Source organism: Tyto alba, unplaced genomic scaffold (genome assembly GCF_018691265.1).
Source record: "Tyto alba isolate M040663 unplaced genomic scaffold, T.alba_DEE_v4.0 Super-Scaffold_46, whole genome shotgun sequence".
NCBI classification, from domain to species: domain Eukaryota; kingdom Metazoa; phylum Chordata; class Aves; order Strigiformes; family Tytonidae; genus Tyto; species Tyto alba.
The window spans coordinates 17,811,387-17,833,274 of NW_024881322.1; the positions used below are offsets into that span (position 1 = coordinate 17,811,387).

Genomic DNA, 21,888 nt, shown 5'->3' on the forward strand with positions numbered 1-21,888 from the left:
GGTTCACAAAATGATCTTTAAGGTATTTTTATTCTCATGTGAATTTACTGTTAATAAACACTAACTTATTACTATTAATAATAGTAATAGTATATACTATTTAACAGGATACTTCCCACCTTTTGTGTATTCCGATGGACACAGCACCTGGCATAATGCACATCATGACTGGATGTCACAGATGCTATCAGCATTGCTTACAAAGGAATAAGTATTAATGCATCTGCCTTGTGCAGGTAGCAGATAGGAGACACACAGTAAGAATATGTGGTCATTGCCACAGTGGAAAGAGTTCACTAGTGGAGTCTCAAAATAATTCTGTACTGAGAATTTTTACATGTTCACTAAAAAAAAATTGAAAGACTGAGTGAATAGCCAGACCACAAATTTTGCTTTCAGTACTGTCACATTCTGGGTAGTGAAGTTATTCAAAAACTAACAGTGAAGAATTTCAGAATTATCTTAAAAGATTGATGAAATAATAAATGTAGATAAAATTTGATGTAGAGGAAATTTGAACGACGCACAAAAAAGGAATCTCTACTTTATAAATAAATTAATGGGCTCTAAGTTGGCTTGCCATTTAGGAGTGTGTTCTTGGGGTATAGCAGAAAATAAATCAGAACTCTGTAGTGGTTAAAAAGGTAGCTGACATGATTAATTGGGAAAGACATAGACAGAAAATTAGAGAACAGCATTGCATAAAGGTGTGGAATGCCTCTATCTTCAAATCAGAAGGTGACATAATCACTTATGAGACACCTTCTGTACAAAAAACCAAAAATGGACTAAGACTGGAAAATGTGACTGATATGATAGATCTCTTTAAAATCAGAAGCATCTGGGTGAAGAGGTTGTGGGGTTTTTTGGTACAAGAATTAGGAGACATTACATGAAATTGGCAGACTTTTGCCTCAAAACTCAGAAAAGAAGGTGATCTTTCAGATGTTGTGTAGTCAAGCTATGGCACTCCATGGCATGAGATGCTGGGAATGATAAAATGTGACCAAAAAGCAGCTGTATTTTTTTCCTTTTATTCCCATTGAGAACTATTAAAAAACACCTTTGATTCAGGCAGTCTCTGATCAACAACTTTCTGAAGGTCAACAGAATATTATGGAGAAGTATCATTGCGCAGTAAGGCACTGCTAAAGAGAGAGTTTTGGGATGGATAGACCAGTATGGCATTTCTCGCCTATGTAAAAATTTAAATGGACAAAAGCCAAATTCTTCTGTCCTTATTGGAATTGATGTGAAGGTGGTGTGTTCATACTCAGGAATGATCTACTATGTCATTCTCAGAGGCAATCTATCAGTCTAAACCACACTATGTGCTAAATTAGTTCAGCTGGTTTTCACTCAGTTTGAAATATTAACAGAGCAAAAGTACAGCTTTTCAGTGCATTTTAAAAAGAAGCTCATGTTTGTTATCTATACATTAGGTAAATTGAGTTTTATAAGATTTTAAATGTGTTTTCAGTCCTCTTCTGTAAGATTCCATAGAATAATTATTTGTTCTTACTAAGGGATGAGTCTAAAATGATCTCTGTCATGGCTCATTTCTGGTACATTGAAAATGCCATTTAAAAAAGTTTTAATATGACCGAGGAGAAAGTCTGATAAAAGAAAAATAAACATATCGATGTGGTTTACTCTTTGTGTATACAACTAACACTGCCACTATTGTCAACAGTTTTAAAGATGCCAAGTATTTCATAATCTGGATTACAGGCAGTAGACTTTACTTAAAACATATGAATGAAATAGAAAGGTCTTGGTCATGCCATCTGGCACATGGCACTTGTCCAAGTGAGAAAGTTCTAAATAAAGAGGAGATAAGGCCAAATGGCTCTAAGTGCTAATGATATATTTTTCTGTAAATAACGATCATGTCAAACACTGTGAGTTTTGTGTATTCATGGAAATACAGAAGGTGGACAAAGAATGCACCATCCTGAGGAAACAGCTGTTGCAGAAGTCATGCTATATCTATCGATTGATCGATCCATTCAATAGATACAGGGGCTGTAGTCCTGGTGCTTTTCTAGGTTTTTTTTTCCAGGCAAAACCACATGAAGATAACAATATGTAAATATCACCCAGTTATCACAGTTTTTATTTTCTGTTTCATCACTGAGCGACCCTCAGCTCTCTTGCCAGACTTGGCCTTGGATGCATCAGTATTGTGTGGCACCATGGCTATGTAATGCTTTGGAGTCTGTCAGCTACTTGAGCTTTTCAGTTCATCTCTGAAGGTTATGGTCCCCACAAATAAAACAATTAGACTGGATTGTATATGGGCACTCTAGAACTTCTGTAGTTTCTGATAGTTTTCTAGTATCTTGTCCATCTGCCTGCATACTTTCCTGAGTGACTGGCCTTCATACTTCACCAGGCTTTGGGGATTAAAGGTAACAGTTTGAGAGTTAAGTACACTCTTGACATTATGTAATCACCTCTTCTACCCACACAGCATTCTACACTGTGATTTCCACAGTGCATCTACATATTTTATGAAAATATATAAGCTGTTCTCTTTTGATCCTGTGATCTCAACTTCAGCTCCACATCCCTTATGGACAAAAATACTGCAGAGGAATCATAATAAAACAGTAAGAAACCTGCTTTCATGCTATCTGGCAAGACATTAGCTATCAGCTGTGTGGGCTTTGGATTGATACACACATTTTTGTCCTACATGAGCTTGCTGTTTCAGTTTTAGCATAGCAGTAGATGAGCTACCCTGCAAGTAGTCAGGCTGGGGTATTAGCAGTAATCTACCTATGTCAGTACAGAGCTCAACATGGTCTAAGCATCTGCTTATTTATGTAAGAGAAAAAGGTAGATAGGGGACTTACTGGCAAAGGCATCTGACTTCCATGTTGTATTTTGTCTGCTACTGTTACAGTAGCTAGCTTATTTATGGTAATAATTTCAGTGTAGATTAGCTTCTTGTCTCTGAGTATGTTTAATTGACTCCAGAGGATGGCCATCTCTTTCAACCTCCTCACTCTAGTTTTGATAGGATTTCTTGCACAAACAAGCACTTTAAACTGTCCTTGGGGGATTTCTGGGGAAGGAAGTCTGTCAGCCCTGTTTACCTGATTTACTTGACCTGAAGTCAGACAAACTTAGCATTAATGGGACAGGTACAACCATTCTTGTGGAACCTGGTAGCACACAGCAGATGTCAATGTAATTCTTCACTGTGTCCATGTTTTTAAAGTCCTTGCATCTGTGACATTACTGGAGATAGCTATTGGCTTAGAGTACCAGATAAAAAATATTCTTCCATAAAGAAAATTCTTAGTACTGCTGTGTTCTGACTGATGTCCCCCTCTGCTCATCTTTCATAAATAAGCAAACGTCACGCATATTCTCATGTCAATTTCCCAGTTTTGCCACTGTAAAAAAGCCAGTGCATGCAGGCTGGACAGAGACACAGACAGAGCACTTTCCTGGTGTTAAAACTGGTTCTCACTGCATCTTTTGAAGGTAAAATAAAATCCTTGGATTCCCAGCTCTAAAATAAGCCCAAATGAGTAGAAAACATGTGTACATGTGTCCTTCTTAAAGAAAGAAAGCTTGATAAAGATGAATGAGTGGATTATTATATTGCATAGGTAGTAATTGCTTTCATCATATTGCAGAATTATGTCTGTGTTGGGTTTATGTGTGGTGGGGTTTTGATAGTGGGGGAGGGGGCTACAGAGGTGGCCCCTGTGAGAAGCTTCTCAAAGATCTTCAGCCTTGGACTCACCTCTGACCAAGGCTGACCCAATTAGTGACGGTGGCTGTGCCTTTGAGATTACGTATTTAAGAAGGGAAACATGGGAAGGGGAGTTGGAGTTGTGAGCAGGACACCTCTGCAAACACTGATGTCAGTGGAAGCAAGGAGGTAGGAAGAGGGGGAGGTGCACTGGAGCAGAGACCCCTCTGCAGGAGAGGGCAGGCTGTGCCCTGCAGCTCATGGAAGTCACCAGTGGAGCAGATGCCCACTTGCATCCTGTGGAAGACACTAACGCTGGAGCAGAGGACTGTGCCTGGAGAAGGCCAGGACTCTGAGAGAAACCCATGCTGGAGCAGTTCATCACTAGGATGACTGCAACACATGGGAGGTACTCACACTTGGAACAGTTCAGGAAGAGCTGCAGGTTATGGGAAGGGCCCCACATTGGAACGGGGGAAGAGTGTGAGGAGTCCTCCTCCTGAGGAGGAAGGAGTGGCAGAAAAAATGGGTGATGAACTGTCATCATTCCCCATCCCCTGCCTCCTGCTCTGCTGTGGGGCAGAAAGGACAGAAATTGGGAGCAAAGCTGAGCCTGGGAAAAAGGGAGGGATGGCGGGAAGATGTTTTTAAGATATGGTTGTATTTCTCACTGTCCTACTCTGATTGGAAAATTAAGTGGTGGTGGTGTTTAGATTAAACTGATGTTCTTTTTCTTCCCCTGAGGAGTCTGTCTTTTGCTTGTAACCATAATGGGTTAGCCATCCCTCCCTGTCCTTATCTAAGACTCCTGAGCCTTTTGTTTTATCTTCTTCCCCCCATCCCTGAGGGGGAAGGAGTGAGGGAGCAGCTATGTGGTGCTCACTTGCCCTCAGGGTCAAACCAGGACAGTCTTACATTTTATTTTGGAGAAATCACACTTTGCTCCTTTCTATTTTGAATATAAAAATGGGGTTAAAAAATAAAATCATTAATTCATAAGAAGTGGTTTCTTGATGGAAATTGAATTGCTTATGGACGTACAAGTTTTTGTAGCTACCTCCAAAATAACTGGGGTCACAGTTAATGCAGTTCCTTGTGCAGACTACTATCCACAGGAATGCTAAATATCACACGATGCTATATGCTGAGCAAATTATCTCCATTAATGCCTTTTGGGGATGTGATATGCATTGCCAAAGACTGCAAAATGGATTTGTCTCTCAGAACAGCACCCTTGCTGGAGGAAATTAAGACTTTTTTTTCCAGACAGAAAGCCAGAAATACACTAGCAAGCACTACAAACAACCCATTTATAACAGATAAAAGTGAGGCTAAATTCTGTGTAATAAAACATTCAGATGTTATCACGCAAGTACTGAGGAGTAACTAGCCTATTATTATTATTATTTTTATTATTATTATTATTATTAGATAAGTGATATAGCAACAAACCACTTAGTGAATAGTTTTGTCATAGAAGAAAATCCTCAGTTAAGAGTGACAAGAGGAAGTTAGTATATACCTAAGTATGTGAGTCCCTAGATATCCATATCTCTAATTTCCATGTGAATGGCTGCTTACTGTAGGTTGCTCTTGCCAGTCTTCTGATTGTTAATACTTGTGCACATGCTAGCCTGTCCCATCCATACCACTCACTGACATATAAAGCCTCTTAACATAAGAATCAGTGCATAGCTCTGTTTTTCAATTGCCTGTTTAAATCACTTTCCATAGCAAAGCTTAATCACCTGTTTGCAGGAGGAGGGAGGGAATAAGGGGGGATGGGGGAATGGGGTGGGATGAGAATGGTAATGGGATCTGGGTTTTTCAGTAAAGGTTTTCTTCTGATTCAGATAGCAGTTTGCAAGTGAGTGGCTAAAAGGGGTCTAGCCATTTGAGTTGTAAAGTTTTTGACATTTCTGGATAAATGCCCTTTTAGAGGCATTTTTTAAATTTATGCGACCTTTAACATAAGCAGAACTATCAAGGCCATGTTCTTTTCTGCTTTTCTCAACAAAACCATTCACTTCCTTTCCTTTAATTTCTCTTTCATTTTTTCTGGAAACTTCTGTTACCAGAAGTGGTCTTTAGTCTATCCTTTTAAGTAAATTCTGCAACTCAAGGTGAAGAACAAGATTTCAATATCTGTCTGCCAGATGAGAAGCACTTTATATAAAAAAAATCAGGATCACTTGTACTATTTTGATTTTAGAGAAGGTTAACGTTCCTGAATTTCTTGGCTAGCTCTGATGAAGCAGTACAGCTTGTTGGAACTTAATAGTTTGTTTTGAACACACACAAGCCTGTTTTTTCACTTGTTAGCCTTGTAGCACATTTCTGTGAGTACTATGACATTTGGTGTTCAAGAACAAACCATACACTGTGTTTTGTATTGAAATGTGAATCAACATCCCTAAACCTGTAAATGTTATTGAATATGTTTGTTAAACTGGCATCTCTGCAGAGACCTTAATTGGAGAAGATGCCATCAGAGCAATTGTTCCTTTCCATAATTCATTGAGAAACCAGATTCTAAGTATGGTAAAATCCAGGGACTATTTACTCAATAACAGTAAGTCTAAGTGAAGTCTGAATAGTATTAAAACATGTCCCTCTCTGTGTCCTAAAAACAAAAAGGAAAGATGGACTGGAAAAGATAGTTCTAAAAAAACTATAACCTAATTATGCTATATACTTTCATGAAGTAAAGATGTAAATATACAAGGTATCCTTTTCAGAAGAACTCTGCATTGTAAACTTATTTTTCTATTTTAAGAGTAAAATATTTTGCTGCAAATAAGATATTTTACTGTTATATTTACTTATTTTTAGGTTTGAAAGAGATTATTACATTTAATTCTAGACATAATTTAACAGAAACAGAAGTCCCAGGTTTTTCTAAAAGGAGCAGAACTATGAAACCAGGTTGGTTATGGACTGTAGCCCTCCATGACAGCATTGACCAGGTTTTCCTCATTTCTCTTGTGGGCTCACCTCTGTGGTATTCTCATAACTCCCACTTCTCTATTTTCCTTTTAGTTTCCAAACTGCACAAAACGGATTCAAAAATGGGAAAGAAAGGGGAAATTAACAAGGATGTCTGGTGAGCTTTCCACTGAGAACAAAAAACAAACCAAACCAAACCAAAAAAAATATTTGTTTCATGTGACAAGTAACTGTGGTTAGTTCTAGAAATCACCTGCTCCAACTCAGTAGTGAAGAATATATGTATGTGGTAGATGGTATATAGTGACATACTTGAGGAGTGAGGAAACCTGATGCATAGGTTGATATCAAGACATGGATCACATTTAAATTTATTTTAAAAGCTGTAACTCTATGAAAGGCTCATTCAGTGTGATTTCTAGAGGTCTTAGCTTTAAAGTTATAGGCTTCTTCACAACTGTTTTTGTTTATATTCAATGGTCACTGTATTTTAATTATTTTTGCTCATTTCCCTTTGTGTTAATAAGAAGCTAAAAGAAAATAGAAATAAATCAAACTGTCTTCAAAGCAGTTATTATTCTAATAATGTGCAGAAAGACAATTAGAAATCCTGTTGTGTGTAAAACACTAAAAATAGAATAATATTTAGTTTCTGTTGATAAAATGCATAAATGGATTGTATAGCTCATTGGTTAGGGATTGGAGACAATTATTTAATCAGTTTGGCTTTAATTATTGTGCAAAAATAAAAGAGGATCTATAATAAACCCAAGAGCTCAGTTAGGATAATATAGATAATATGTGCATACATTACAATAGAACAGTAATTCCAGTTCAGTATTTTTCTAATACAGTGTAGAGAAAAATCTATATTGGGAGGTAATCGGTAATCTTTATTTTCCAGGTGATATCCTTAAAGAAGTTCTGAAGGCTCCAGTAAATCTTTTTTATCTTTACTTAAAGGTAAACCTATGATCCCCGAAAAATTTAGCATATGAAATTCTTAAAGTAAGGAGAGATCTGTGGCTAAACTGGTTCTAAAATTGTGTCCAACCTTTGTTTATGTAACTCTGTTCCTTAGAGCATCTATAATTAATTAGAAATTAAAATTTGTAGATCAAATTGAATCAGGTGGAGGTTTTCAATCATTCTTTTTTTTTTGACATAAATTCAGGTTATTTAGCTTTTATAAGCAAGGAAATTTAAGAAAAGGTCTTGATTGTTTTATTAGTAAATGTCCCTTTTCAGCAGGGCTAAAGGGCAATCAGCTCACTACATTGGGCTACTAAATCTTTAAAACTTTGAAAAAATATCTTCTGGATTATTTTTACTTTATATAAACACTATAATGAGATGAGATGTTATCAGTATTGGAGAACATTGTGTTTGCTGAAATTTACTGGCCTAATAGTTCCACATCACTGGCTTTTAAAATATTTTTGTGACTGTTAGCAGTTTTTAATTGTTGAATGTATTATTCTTTGCCTTTCAAAAAAAATGGTGAACATGACAGCAGAATTGTCTCTTACTGTCTGAAGTACTGAATATTTGTCATGATTTACTAAATTTTTACTCATAGACTTGAAATTAGACATTTAGGAAGAAACTGGTAATCTGGACTTTTCCTGCTGAGAAAGTTGAGGATGAAATCTCATTTTACCATTGCTTGACTGGTTTTAGGCAAGATACAAACTGATATCACTTATGCCCAATCATAAACAATATTTTGCCAATTAAAAATGTGTCCACTCCTCTTTTAATTCATATTATTCTGTGTCAGTTTTAACAGTTTTAACTCATTTTTCCTCTCAGTTTTTCTGATAAGTAGTGAATATATTTTTCTTACCAAATGCTATAAGGCCTGTTTTATACTTCCTAATTAATTCCACATGCTATTCCTTTTAAATATATGGAGAGAAAATAGACTTTCCAGTTTCCTTCAGTGTATTACAAATACTTTTAAATTAATTCTAGATTCACTAAGGGTGGAAGGGACCTCTGGAGACTGTCTAATCTCTCTGCTCAAAGCAGGGTCAGCTAGAGCATGTTGCTCAGGATCATGGCTAGGAAGGTTTTGAATATGTCCAAGGATGCAGATGCCATCTGTGCAGCCTGTCTCGGTATTTGACCACCCTCATAGTAAAAAAGGTATTTCATAGATTTATATGGAATTTCCTGTGTTTCAATTTGTTCTGTCACTGGTAGCAGAGGAACTGAGAAGACTCTGTCTCTCTGCTCATTACTCCATCCCAGCAGGTATTTGTACACATTGAAGGCTTCCTTGAGCCTTCTCTTTCTGAAGTTCCTTCTCTTCCATTGTTCCTAAACAATGTCAACTCTCCCTGGATCTCCTTATCAGCCGCTCCAGTCTCTTAATCATCTTAGTGGCCCTGTGCTGAACACACTCTGGTTGGTCTGTGGCTTGTTTGGGTTTTCTTTTGACTGTACATCTGAGAACCAGACCCAGCACTCCAGTTGTGGTCTCACCACTGCTGAACAGAGGGAAAGATTACCTCCCTTGACTTGTTGGCAGCGCTTTTCTTAAGGCAGCCCCAGAAACTGTTGTACATCCTTTCTGCAAGGGCATATTTCTGGTTCAGCTTAAGTCTGGCAGGACTCTCAGGTCCTGTTCTGAAAACCTACCTTCCAGCTGGTCAGCTGAAGTGTGTATTGGTGCATGGGCTTATTTTTCTCCAGATTTGGGACTCTATGTTTCCCTCTGTTGAACTTAATGATAACTGTCAGCCCATTTTTCCAACTTGTTGATGTCTTTCTGAATGGCAGCACAACCATCAGGAGTGTCAACCACTCTTCCTAGTTCTGTATCATCTGCAAAATTGATGAGGGTGTACTCTGTCCCATCAGCCAGGTCATTAGTGATGATGTTAAGAAGTATTGGCTTCAGTATTGACCCCTGTGGTATACCACTCATGACTGACCTCAAACTGGACTTCATATGGCTGATCACAATCCTTTGAGTGCAGTATTTAAACAATTTTCAGTTCACCTCACTTTTCACTTCCCTAGCCCTTACTTCATTTGTTTGTGATGATGTATTGGGAGACCAACCAAAGCCTTAGTAGGGTCAAGACAGACAATGTCCAGTGCTCTTCCCCCATCCACCGAGCCAGTCATTTTGTTGTGAAAGCCCATCTGGTTGGCCAATTGTGATTTGCCCTTTGTAAATCCATACTGACTTCTCCTAACCGCCTTATTGTTCTTCATATGTTTCGAAACGGTTGTCAGGATTATCTGCTGTACCACCTTCCCAGGGATTAAGGTGAGGCTGACCAGCCTGTCATTCCCCAGTTCCTCCTTCTTGCTCTTCCTATAGGTAGGAGTGAGATTTGACTTGCTCTGATCCTCAAGAACCTTTCCTGCTCACCGTGACCTCTCAAAGATAATTGAGAGTGTCTTCACAATGACATTGGCTAGCTTGCTCAGCACTCATGGCTGGGTGCATTCCATTAAGTGTCATGGATTTATGTGTATGCACTAATACAATCCTCCTGAACCTATGGCAAGTCTTCCTTGCTGCAGACTTTTCCACTGGTCACAAGGATCTGAGTTTGCTGAAGGAAATCTTACCAGCAAAGATCAAGGTGAAGAAGACATTGAGTACTTTGACTCCCTCCATGTCCTTTGTCACCACATCCTCTGCCCCATTCAGCAGCAGGCCGACATTTTCTAGAGTTTTCCTTTTGCTGCTGATGTACTTCTAGAAACCTTTCTTGCTGTCCTTCATGATCCTTGCCAGATTTAATTCCATATGGGCTTTGGATTTCCTGTCTTTGTACCTGCAAACTCAAATAGTCTGTCTGTATTCCTCCTGGATCACCTACTCCTGCTTCCAGCTCTTGTATGGTTCCTTTCATGTTTGAGTTTTGTCAGGAGCTTCTTGTTGATACATTCAGTCCTCCTGCTACCTTTGTTTGATTTCCTACATGTGAGGATAGACCATTCTTGAGCATGAGGTTGTGATCCTTGAAACCAGCTCTCCTGGATCCTTTTCCTCACCAGGACTTTATCCCATTGGATTCTTCATAGTATAATGGTTTTCTTTCCTCAAGTCTACATTTGTCATCTTGCTTTTTGTCTTGTTCTTTCCTCACAGGATCCTGAACTTTGCCATCTCATGGTTGCTGCAGGCAAGGCTGTTCCCAGTCTTCATTCTGAGCAGTTCTTCCTTGTTTGTAAGTGTCAGGTCCAGCATAATGTCTCCCCTAGTCAGCTCCTTGAACACGTGTCAGGAAACTGTTGTCAACGCACCCCAGAAGCAATGAATTTACAAACCTGGATTGCTTTTGCCCTGCTGTGTAGTGCCTCCAGTGAGTATCAGGGTAGTTGAAGTCCCCCATGAAGACCAGAACATGAGAAGAAAGCTTCTTCTACTTCTTCCTTATTGGTTGGGCTGTAGCAGACACACACAACAGTGTCAGTTACGTTTGTGTGCCCTTTAACCTTGGCTCATAAGCTCTCAGCTGGCTCATTATTCATCCCGAGGCAGAGCTCCATGCATTCCTGTTGCTGACTCACATACACGATAGGTGTATCTCCTTGCCCACATGGCACACCTTTCTTAAAACACCCTGTATCTATCCAATGTAACATTCCTGTTGTATGAGCTATTACACCACATCTCCGTGATCCAAATGAGATGATAGCTCTGCAATTACACATCCACCTCAAGTTCCTCCTGTCTATTACACATCTCACACGCGTTAGTCTACAGGCACTTCAGATGGGCACCAGTCATGCTGATTTCCCAGAAAAAAATGTAAGAGCTTTAGGCATATCAGCCTAAATATCTCATCATTTGTCTGTCTGTCAACTGAAAGGCCATGGTCGTTAAATTGTCATTACCATTGAAGTTATTAATGGGAAGAACCTTGAAAGTTTGAACAAACGTTTGAAAATCCCAAAGCTTATTAAACTATTTTAAATCTGGTTAAAATATCACTCAGAAAATGGCTTTATGTATGATTTCTCAGAGTTCTAAAAATGGTCTCTGTCTGCTTCTAACCGATACCAGAGAGTTTATGTGATTTTGAAGTAAAAACATGAAATATATTTCCGTTAGAACAATATTGATCTTGGACTTTAAAGGTTTTAGACTTCTAGCAGATCTTTCACTGAGCATGGACTGAGTTCATAATAAAATCCAAAACACAGAGAAGGTCAAGTGGTTTTGAGTTCTGCTGTGAACATTAATACAGCGCTAGTTTGAGTCCTTGTTAACAGAGCAGTTTAATTCTCTGTTGTTAGTCTAGTGAATATGTATAAATTGCAGTGCCAAGAGTAAGTAGCATAGTAAAAAAATTGTCCCTTAATTGTAACAGTTTTGAACTGCTTGATAATAGTTGGTATCTTTTAGCTGGTTAAAGCATTTATAGTGGGAAAATATTTCCTGGTAAAATGACAGTGGATTACACAATAGTTGGGTTCTGAAGCTTCTGTCACTTTATTTTTATGGGTATTAACATCTAATTATATACTTGCTTTAGTCTGATCAGTTGACAACAATTTGCAAAGGAATTGATCAGAAACTTTGGTCCAGCATTACAAATTCCTCCCCATTTGCAATAGTTAAACACAACAGCAAGTGCACAGAATGTTTTGTGCATCCAACTATTTGGGAGAGTAATGCTTTCAGTTGGATTCCTTGGCCTGTAAATGTAACTCTTCCAAAGGGGCAGAAGGAATCTGTGTGTGAGAAATATAATCTAATTGTGTCTGTGTCAAGGTTTGGTGACTTCAGTTCATGTTTAGAGTATATGGGAAAAAAAAGGAGGCAGAAAGACCAGACTGAAGTAGGATTTGATCTTTCTCTTTGTAGGTGTTCCCCTAGGGAATTAAGAGTCATTTACCATCCTGTTTTGGTAATAGGATACTGTTTTCAAACTTTCTGTAATACAATAATGCAAACAGCAGCAAGTAGTGCTATTATGTGTTTCTCAACCAAAGAAGTTTCACTTCAAATATCTGCGGTTTGCTTCAACTCTAATAAATAAGATTGTAGCACTAGCAACAAATTAATTCTTAGTGTGTATTGATGTGATCATGTATCCAGAACTCAGTAAACATAAAACAAAGTGAATCAAAAAAATGCCCAAACAATAGGCCTCAAACCAGTTGACTTCTGAGTGAATCCCCCGACCAGCAATCAGCACCTTATCAGCAGCACGAAGCAACCAGCATCTTATCAGCGTGAAATGCACCCCTGGGAACAATCCCTGGGAACTATAAGTAAACAACAGGAACTAACTCTAAATCCCAAATGTAAAGAAAACCAGAAACTCCTCAGACGTTCCCGGATCCTGGCCAGTTCCGGACACGCCTGAGTGAGGCACGTCAATCTACCAGCTATCTCCCCTGCATTTTGTACAGATTTGTTTGTTAATCTGTACAAAAGCCGGGCCCCCTCCCAGCACAGACGCAGACCTCCCCTACGAGCAGACGCCCTGCGTGGGACTTCCCAGCTGCCGGGACAGGCTCTGCGACCCTTGGCTGGGACGGGGCTCCCCAGCTGGTGCACGGGGCGGGGGGACGGTGAAGTAGGAGGGCAACTGGTGATGGATCTTTCTTAATCACTATAGCCAGCTTTATGTAGTAATGACTGGGTGCATTACCTCGCTTATTCTTTCTGCTGCTTTAAACTAAGTAAAATAAGCCTATTTATTTAGCTTGGTGTCTGTGTCCTTTGTGTTAACCCCATCAATTGGCAAAACACAAAGATATATAATAGTATAAAAATATTCTATTAATATATAAATAGATAAATGTGGTCAGACAGAGAAGGCGGTAAGTTGTTGAAATATTTTTTCTAGTTTTTCAAATTTATGCTTGATGAAGTCAGAACCTCATTATTAATTTTAAAACTTGGCTTTCAATGGTATAAGTATATTTCTTCTGCAAAGACAAGGGAAGGGGTTAAATATTCCTATCCTTCTGTTATCATTCCTGTCACTAAAATAATCTGGAGTTTGGACCTAAGAACTGCATAAAAAGGAACACATTCCGAGGCCTTGCTCCCTGAAGTCACACCTAATTTTATGCTATTAACTAGTAAAATTGGAAATTGGAGGAGCAGTAAAGACCTATTCATGATAACTAACAGTGGCAGAATCAAGCAACTGACATCTACAGGTTTCCAGAAAGAGCAAAGGTGAAAGCTGAGCATTCTTTACTGAAAAATAATAAATAAGGATAAGATAGTATATATAGGCTTTTATAATGAGAAACACTTCAGTAGGTAGTGTTTCTCAAAGGAGACAGAAATAATGGCATACTAATGTCTGTATTTAGAATATCTTAATAATTTACAATAGATTCAAATGTTCAGTATTTCATCCGTTGCCAAATGTTGGACTCTGGGTTTTACTTTGTTGTTTGTCCTTGCTGATTGATTCATTTCATCACTGGACTCTGTTAGCTTAGATCAGCTGAATATGCATCTTCTCAGTCATTCTGAGTCCAAAATTTGCATTATAAAGTTCAATTCATGCTTAAAATAGTAGAGTAGTTTGTTTGGAATGTGCCTTTGGAGGTCATGTGGTTCAGTTCTCCTTGTTCACAGCAGAGCCAAATTCAAAGTTAAATCACATTTATATAGTGTGATGGGTCTAAAACCCACTGTAAGCCTTGGCTTCAAACACAGGAAATGCAGCTAGCTACTGAATTTCTCACAGCTTATCTTATTTTGTGGCCTTTTCTTTCACTAATGCTTCATAACTAATACTGTAATGAGAGTGAAATGCAAACAGTAATCCCTGAGTGATCTGACTTCACTCACCTTAGAGTGTTCCAAAATCAACCCACACTATTTTTCCAGAAAAGTATTGTTGATATTAAATTGCTAGCAACATGGTTTTTAAATCCTTGGAGTCATTAAAGTCTTTGCCTAATAAAAGACTTCAGGCTTTGGCTTCTGTGCAAATCTTTGTTGGTGAGGCAATTTAAAGACTTTATTGAAAACTGCATATTCAGAGTAACATCTCTAGATATTGCATTTAATTTTCTTGAAAATGAATTAGTTCTCATAAATGAGTGGCTCAGTTTGGTCACTGCAAGAGCAATTCCCTCCTCTGTTTCTAAAGCAAGGAACATTCCCCTGCAGATTTTCAATTTTCAAAGGCATAGAACTTGTGAAAAAAATATTATAGATTCACTTAAATAGTATTCATAAGAATCTCCCTGTCTCCCGGTCTTTTACGGTATTCAAGAGCAATGGCAGGCAAGTGTATGTTTATAAAAGATAAGGTGGTAGCTCAGACTGTTGCATAAGCAGTCAGTTGAAGCAATGGGTCCACCCTCTTGTTAAGCCCAATGCCATTGGATATTTTTTAGTTTTCTTTTCCTGCTATTGCTTCCTCATGCCATCAAGGTCAGACCTGCCAGTAGAAGTGATTCCTCCAATTTGTCCTCCTTTGGAACCCTGTATAAGTACACTGAAGTGAATTTGCCTATGTTTCAAGGTTACAGAAAACACAGTGAGTCTTAAGTTTAGGAGTTTCTAGTGGCATGTTGCTACTAAGGTATGTCAAGTGGTCTGAAAATGATTTCCATTCTCAAACTGACCTTGCAGACACTTGCATTCATAAACTGTCCTCCAAAATCAAAATACATTTAAGGTAACTATTAAATCTGCATGTTTCCCACAATTATGAATTAGCCTCTGTGAATGGTGGACTTAGGACTCAGTTTATATTTTACCTATTCTCACTTTATAAAACTTTTTATAAACTGTTAAAATAATTTAACAAAATTTAAGTCAATTGATATTTGAGATGTCCACCCTGGAAAGAGGCCCCTATCTTCAAGTATCCGTTAATGTATGATTCAGCATCAACACAAATATGCCTACACACTAAGCTGGGATTGAAAATACAAACCACACTAATTCTGTTCCTGCTGAAGTAGTATGCTCATTAAAGCTTCTTTGCTTTGCTCACTGGGAGCAAACTTGAACACATACTGCATAAAATACAATATGCATACCTTGTACAAAATATGCAAATCTGAAAGGCAATGATCCTGTGGTTAAATAGAAAGTGAAATATGAAGGTTTTCCAATAATGTTATGATAATTGAACTATGTATTCATTCCCACCTGGCTGTGAAATAAATTGCTATGGATTTGCAGTAAAATCTAAATGTCCCTATATTATTAGGAAAGCAGACCTGAAACTATTTCTGGGAAGATCTTTCATTAAAGACCCTTCATTTAATGACAACAAACATTAATGACAAAAATATCAAAATGAAATATGGGAAAATAGTAGTAATGTAGTTATGACTAAATGTCAGTTGTTGACAATTATTTTCCATTTAAAATAATCTCACTTTTAGAAAATAACTCCAATTGTTAAGGTTTCTAGCTCAATATCTTTGACCATGTTAATTTTGCTAACTCCAGATCTTCAGCCACTGTTTGTGTCTTTTTCCTAGTTTCAGTTCAAAATGGTTGTGACATTCAGCACTAATGCACATGCTTCATGTAGCACAGAGCATGCATTCCTGTACTGTGACTGAACAGTCATCTTGGCATTCACTGAAGCTTATCAGTTTTTTCCTCTCTTCATATTTAATAGAAACCTTTCCTCTTTCTCTCTCTCTCCCTGCTGAAGTACACACAGATCAATTCCAGATGTGTTGTTTGCCCCCTCGTTCTCCATCAAATGTGCATCTCTTTCCTGCAGGTCAAAAGACAACATTTCATACAATACAGTAACTGGCTGGCAGAGTCACAAGCAGCTGACCCTGAGGGGATTCTTGCAATGATATTCCTCTCTTTTTTTTCCCATTGTTGGTTATATAACAGTGAGTCTTTAGACACTTGTTTTTTCTTGGGTTTGAGTCCTCTTGATTTACAGACAAACTTCTAAAGATATAAGCTCTAACAGTTCAAAATATAAAAGAAAATAATAGACTTAAAACAGTAATTTGAACATTAGCATTATTTGGGGGAAGAAGTGTTTTCTTAACACTTTCAGTTATAATTCTGTAATTAGCACTTTTCCAAAAAAATACCCCTCAGTGTAACAGAGAATTGGGGTTTTTAAAATTTATCTGTTGAGACTTCAGTGGAGGCTATTTGTTTACTTATGATACTAGAGTGGTTGTATCCTGAGTACCTACAGCACTAAAAGAAATTAAATCTGGTTCTCTGCTCTGTTTTAAAGATCTGAGTCCATCATCTCCAGTGCACAAAAAGAACTGAACCCTAAAATGAGCTCTTGATTTTTGATTTCACCTTATAGAGATACATAGTAGACACCCAAGAAATCATTGCTGAAGGGAAGTTTGAGAGAGGTTAAAAGGACATCATAGATGTTTGGGAGTACTTTTTAAAAGATTTAAATGCTTACGTAGCAGAAAAATATTTGTCAGCTTAATAAAAAACTAATATAGGTCCTTAATAAACCATGTCATTTTAGTCATATTAGGTTTTATTTACCTGTGGTTTTATTTTTTTCCCTCTCATGCTTGACCCAGAATTTAAGTGAAAAATGCTACTGAAATATGACATTGCAATGTTGTCCATCACCTGTTTTGTCTACTGAAATGTTGCCTGATTAAAAAAAGTCTAACAATATTTAAAACATAAAACTCAAATCAACATTATTTTACAGGATTCTTTTGAACTGTACTTTGAAAACTGAATAAATAGTTGACATCTGGGGTATTTTTATTGTAAAAGAATTAGAGTATCTTTTTTTTTTTATAATCAAAGAGAATAAGTTAATATTGGAAAGATAAACTTTCATATATTCTGATACATCTCTGGTCTGGGGATACCTGGGACTCAGGAGACTTAGACAGCACCTGGGCTAGCAGAATTCAGATTTCATACTAGAAACTGCCAGATAACATGCAAAAAATGGAAGTGTGGATATGCATCAACCAGAAGGATTGTGTTGAAACAAGGAGGAACTGAGAGATCCAGGGATACGTAGTTACTGCAGTGAAGGGACGTTTTGAGTACCTAAATGAAGAAACATTTCCAAGAGCAAAGACCATTCACCAGCGAGTTCTAAAGGCAGACAGATATGAAAAATAAGCAACTATTAACTGATTGCTTATCTCTCTTGTCAGTCAGTGTTCTAGTAGTATAGAAGCTGGGAAAAGTGACAACACTTTATGAAGGATAACAGGAAGGGCATGAGAATAAATCTGATTTCTGAAGTGAAGGCAAATCAGTAAAAATCTGATATTGAAATATTTTTTGCATGGAAAAAAAGAATCTACGTGATTCTTGTAGAGGGGCTCACAGCAATTCATGGCAGTCAGTAAGCATATGAGTAAACAACAGTCCAGCTGATACACCTGAATTTCAAAAAAGCTTTAGACTTAGTTCATTCTCACAGGTTCTTCAAGAAACTGAGCTGACAAGAGATAAAAATGGGAGCTAATACCACTATATAAATGAGTGATGTATCCTCACCTTTTGAATATTTTGCGCATTTTGATATGGTCAGCTCATGTTAGAAAGATGTAGTAGAGGTAGAAAAGGCTTATGGGAGGGGTGACAAAACTGATCAAAACTTTGGTATGAGAAGAAAAGAAGAACAGAAAAGGCTCCTCATTTTGCTCTTATATCAGGAGGGGTGTGATCTAGGTTTGCAGTCATGCATGGCATGGAAAATGTACATAGGAAATGATTATTCTGTGTTTCTCACAATCCAAACACTAATAGCATATTTTAAATGAATGCAAGTATATTCAAATGTAAAATACTTCTGCAGACAGTGTAAGTGATTTCAAAGAGCAGTTATTTCACTTCATAGAAGAAAAGTCCATCAACAGCTATTAAATAGAAGTAAGGTGTGCAAACTGCCTCAAGGTGTCGCTTTATTGCACACAACAGGAATTCAAGAGAGAGTACACCATGGGACATATCACCCTGTGCTTGCTGTGTTCGTATGTTTTTTCCTGAGAATCTACTTCTGGTCACTCTTAGGGACAATGTGGTTATTTTTATGTTTATACAAGAATAAGAAAGTTGAAAAAAAAGTTGTTATTGGAGAAAATGGGAAGTAATAAACAGAAAAGAAAGAAAGCAGTGAGCCATGGAATAGAGATGCAGATGGGCAGAAGGCAAGATTGTGGCAGCAAATGGAGTGAAAAACTGAGAGGGGAATTTGCAAAAAGGTAGAAAGATTAAATATACATTAAGGCGAATAGAGACTTCAAAGAATGGTGAATGAATACATGACAGTGGAAATGGGAGAAAATCTTGTCTATCTGAATAGTGGAAATTCACAGTAGTGAGGAAAATGTTTTATTGCTTTTTCTTTTTTATTGTATGCAGAGTCTTTTCAGATCATCTGAATATAGTAGCATGTTATGCATGGCTTAATAAGAGAGTATGATACTTTGGAGATTAAATTCTCATGTGCTTGGAGCCTAATCTCCAGTCAGGGCTATTCATCTATATGCAGGGGAATTTCACTTGTAGCACCATGTCAACCAAACAGCTGCGTTTCTGGACAACTAGGGTCACCTATAAAGTTCAAATTCTGACAAATCTAATAAGATAATATCAAACGCATTCAGATCAAAGCTGCCTACTTCTAATCTTCCTGTTTCCAGTTTTAACATGAGTCTCAGGATGGAGTAGCTCAGCTGAAAACAAAAATGACATGTAGAGGATATGCATAAATGACCTGCATAGGATAAATCCCTAACATATAAAATCATTGCATTTTAAATCTGAGAAGCAACCTTGTTCTAAAATCCTTATTAACTGTAATTCTTACATTACTTACTGTTCACATTACCAAAGTACATAAGGGAATAGTCTTTATTACCATATAAAGTTTTTCACAGTTCAATGTAAACTACCAACAGAAGTCAACCTAAGAAGACATTCTTTTAACATATGGAAGAACAAAGCTAGTTCTCAGCTCGTGACATTCCTCTAGGTTGATTAACAGTAGCTGAAGGTGTAATGTTGGTATGCTTTTCTTTTCCTCTTTGCAGATCAGTTGTTTGCCTTGATACAGTACTCTTTATGCAAATATATAAGCATGATTAATCAGTATGAATTATTAGAAAGAGCTTGAAAGATAAATTTTCAGCAGAATGTTTAAATGCTTCCTAGAAGATAGAGTTCCACAAATTAGGGCAATAGTGGGCAAGTAATTAGACATCAAATGCGCTAGGGATGCATTTCCTATCCAGTCTGCATGTGTAAATGCCATTAATTGCAGATATGCACACACCTTGACAGCAAAATTTGACAGCAGGTGTGCAGAAAATGATAGAACACAACTTTGCCTTTCTTTTCAGGCTATGGAAATGGTAAATTGAGGGCAAAACTTCTGAAAGGTTGTATTTGTTGCTTTAATCATAACAATATCAATGCTTGTCAACAGATATCCCAGATATCAGAAGTATCAAGACCTACCAGCCTAAGCGAAGAGGTGTAGATCCAATATTCATACAGTTTCCATGGAGAGTGTTAGGGTTTTGCAGGGGCCAGTCAGCAGACTTGCCACGATGGTGTCTTCTAACACCGTTCTGTGAAATAAATTGAAATAAGTTAAAATACTGCTCAACGTGTCAAGTATACTTGATTACAACCCAGATAAAGAAGGACATATTACATATTATTTCTCCTGAGAGTAATATTATAATTTTTATTAGTGTAATCATTTTAATTAACTATTCATGTTGTGACAGCTTCTCCTCGCCTGGACCTAATCATTAGACAATATTTTAAATGGCATTTTAAGTACACAGTGCTGAAATTCAATACTGGTGTCAAGTCAGATGTCTGTGTGCTTTATGGCATTTTCAATATAATTTTACAGTATTAACAGTGTAGACTCCTGAGGGAATGCACCCAATAAAAAAAAGCAGTGTAGAAATGTGGCTAACAGAATGTTTGTGCATGTTATCCTGTTGACATTCTTTATTCACTCAAGTTAATGGGTAGAAGTGTACAATTTCCTGTAGGAAAAGACAGCAGAGCCAGTGCCAGTATAAAATTCCCAGTGCTAATTAGAAAAACATCTGTAGCTATTTGGAAATAGAAGTAATCAAACTTAATTATGAAAATTTATTTAAAATAAGACTTTTGGCATATTCTTTCGATTTTGTTCTATCAAAGAACTACTGATAGAATGACAGAAAAGGGAAGTATCTGTTAATTTTTTGTAACCTAGTGTCAGCAAAAATGTTAATCAAATTAGCCTATGTTTTATAAGTTGCTGCGACACAGCTACAGTGTTAAAACTCATCTTTAAAAACTTCCTTATGTTTTGCTACTTGTGCCAAAAAAATATTGAAGTATGTTTTCTCTGCACAGAATCCTAAATTTGAGCCTTTGTGGTCTAGATACTGGGATTTTGAAGGGAAGGAAAAATCTAAATTATTAAAAGGTATATTCATTATTAAATATTCTCTACACTTTCAGATACTGTATCTCAGATATAGTTTAGAAACACAGGGCTAGAGAGTCATGGTCTTCTGTTTCCTTTAATTCTGTGTGGTAGATACTTAATCCAAGAGGTTCTGGGCCATTTTCTCTACATGAATTAATCTTCCATCATAAAATTCCCAGTGCCCTAGTCCTGACTTTTGATCACAATGCAAATTAATAAGACCTGAATATTAGTAATGACAGCAAAAGAATTGGAGAGATCATGAGGCAGCACCAATGGTCTAATCCTGCAAGAGGCATTGATAGGTTTGAATTTTCCCATGCATCCTGGTGAATAGATCTTGCCTTCAGAGATCTTACCTTTAAGCCACTCCAGAAATATCTGTCATTCCAGCTAGCTGAGCATTTTAAATGAGCAGGTCAAGGGGATTCACTCGAGAACTTAAAACCTCTGGGATCACTGTGTCAGATTTAGTCTTGCTGTGGCAATTTAGTGCTTCACAGAATGGTGAAAATACATTGAAAGTCTACTGATACATCAAGGAGGTTTTTTTAAAAAAAGCAACTTCCAAATCTATATATGCCCTTACAGGTAACCAACAGAAGATCTGAAGTATTGTATTAGTACAATACAAACATGGTATAAACATGATGAACGGAGAGAAATCAATTTTTTTCTCTTCTCCTTCGGAATATCAACAATTTACACAACAAAGGTTTCATATCACAACCTTGATTCAGAAGTTGAAAATCACCCTAAGCTGCCATTAATTTCTCAAATATATCTTAAAACACTATAAATCCTTTCCCCCTGTTATCTGATTTGCTAAGTCATCCCTAAGTTTTC

At 37.3% G+C, this 21,888-nt stretch overlaps 1 protein-coding gene and 1 long non-coding RNA gene across 2 annotated transcripts in view; one reads left to right on the forward strand and one right to left on the reverse strand.

The window, feature by feature from the left end:
- CNTNAP2 (contactin associated protein 2) overlaps positions 1–21,888 on the forward strand; it is a 1,392,626-nt gene that overhangs the window by 802,601 nt on the left and 568,137 nt on the right. The window lies entirely within an intron of this gene.
- Positions 1–21,888, reverse strand: part of LOC116960787 — a 28,261-nt gene that overhangs the window by 2,863 nt on the left and 3,510 nt on the right. The window contains exon 2 of the long non-coding RNA XR_004406572.2: positions 20,064–20,176. This is a non-coding gene — a long non-coding RNA (uncharacterized LOC116960787). The remainder of the gene's footprint in view (positions 1–20,063; positions 20,177–21,888) is intronic.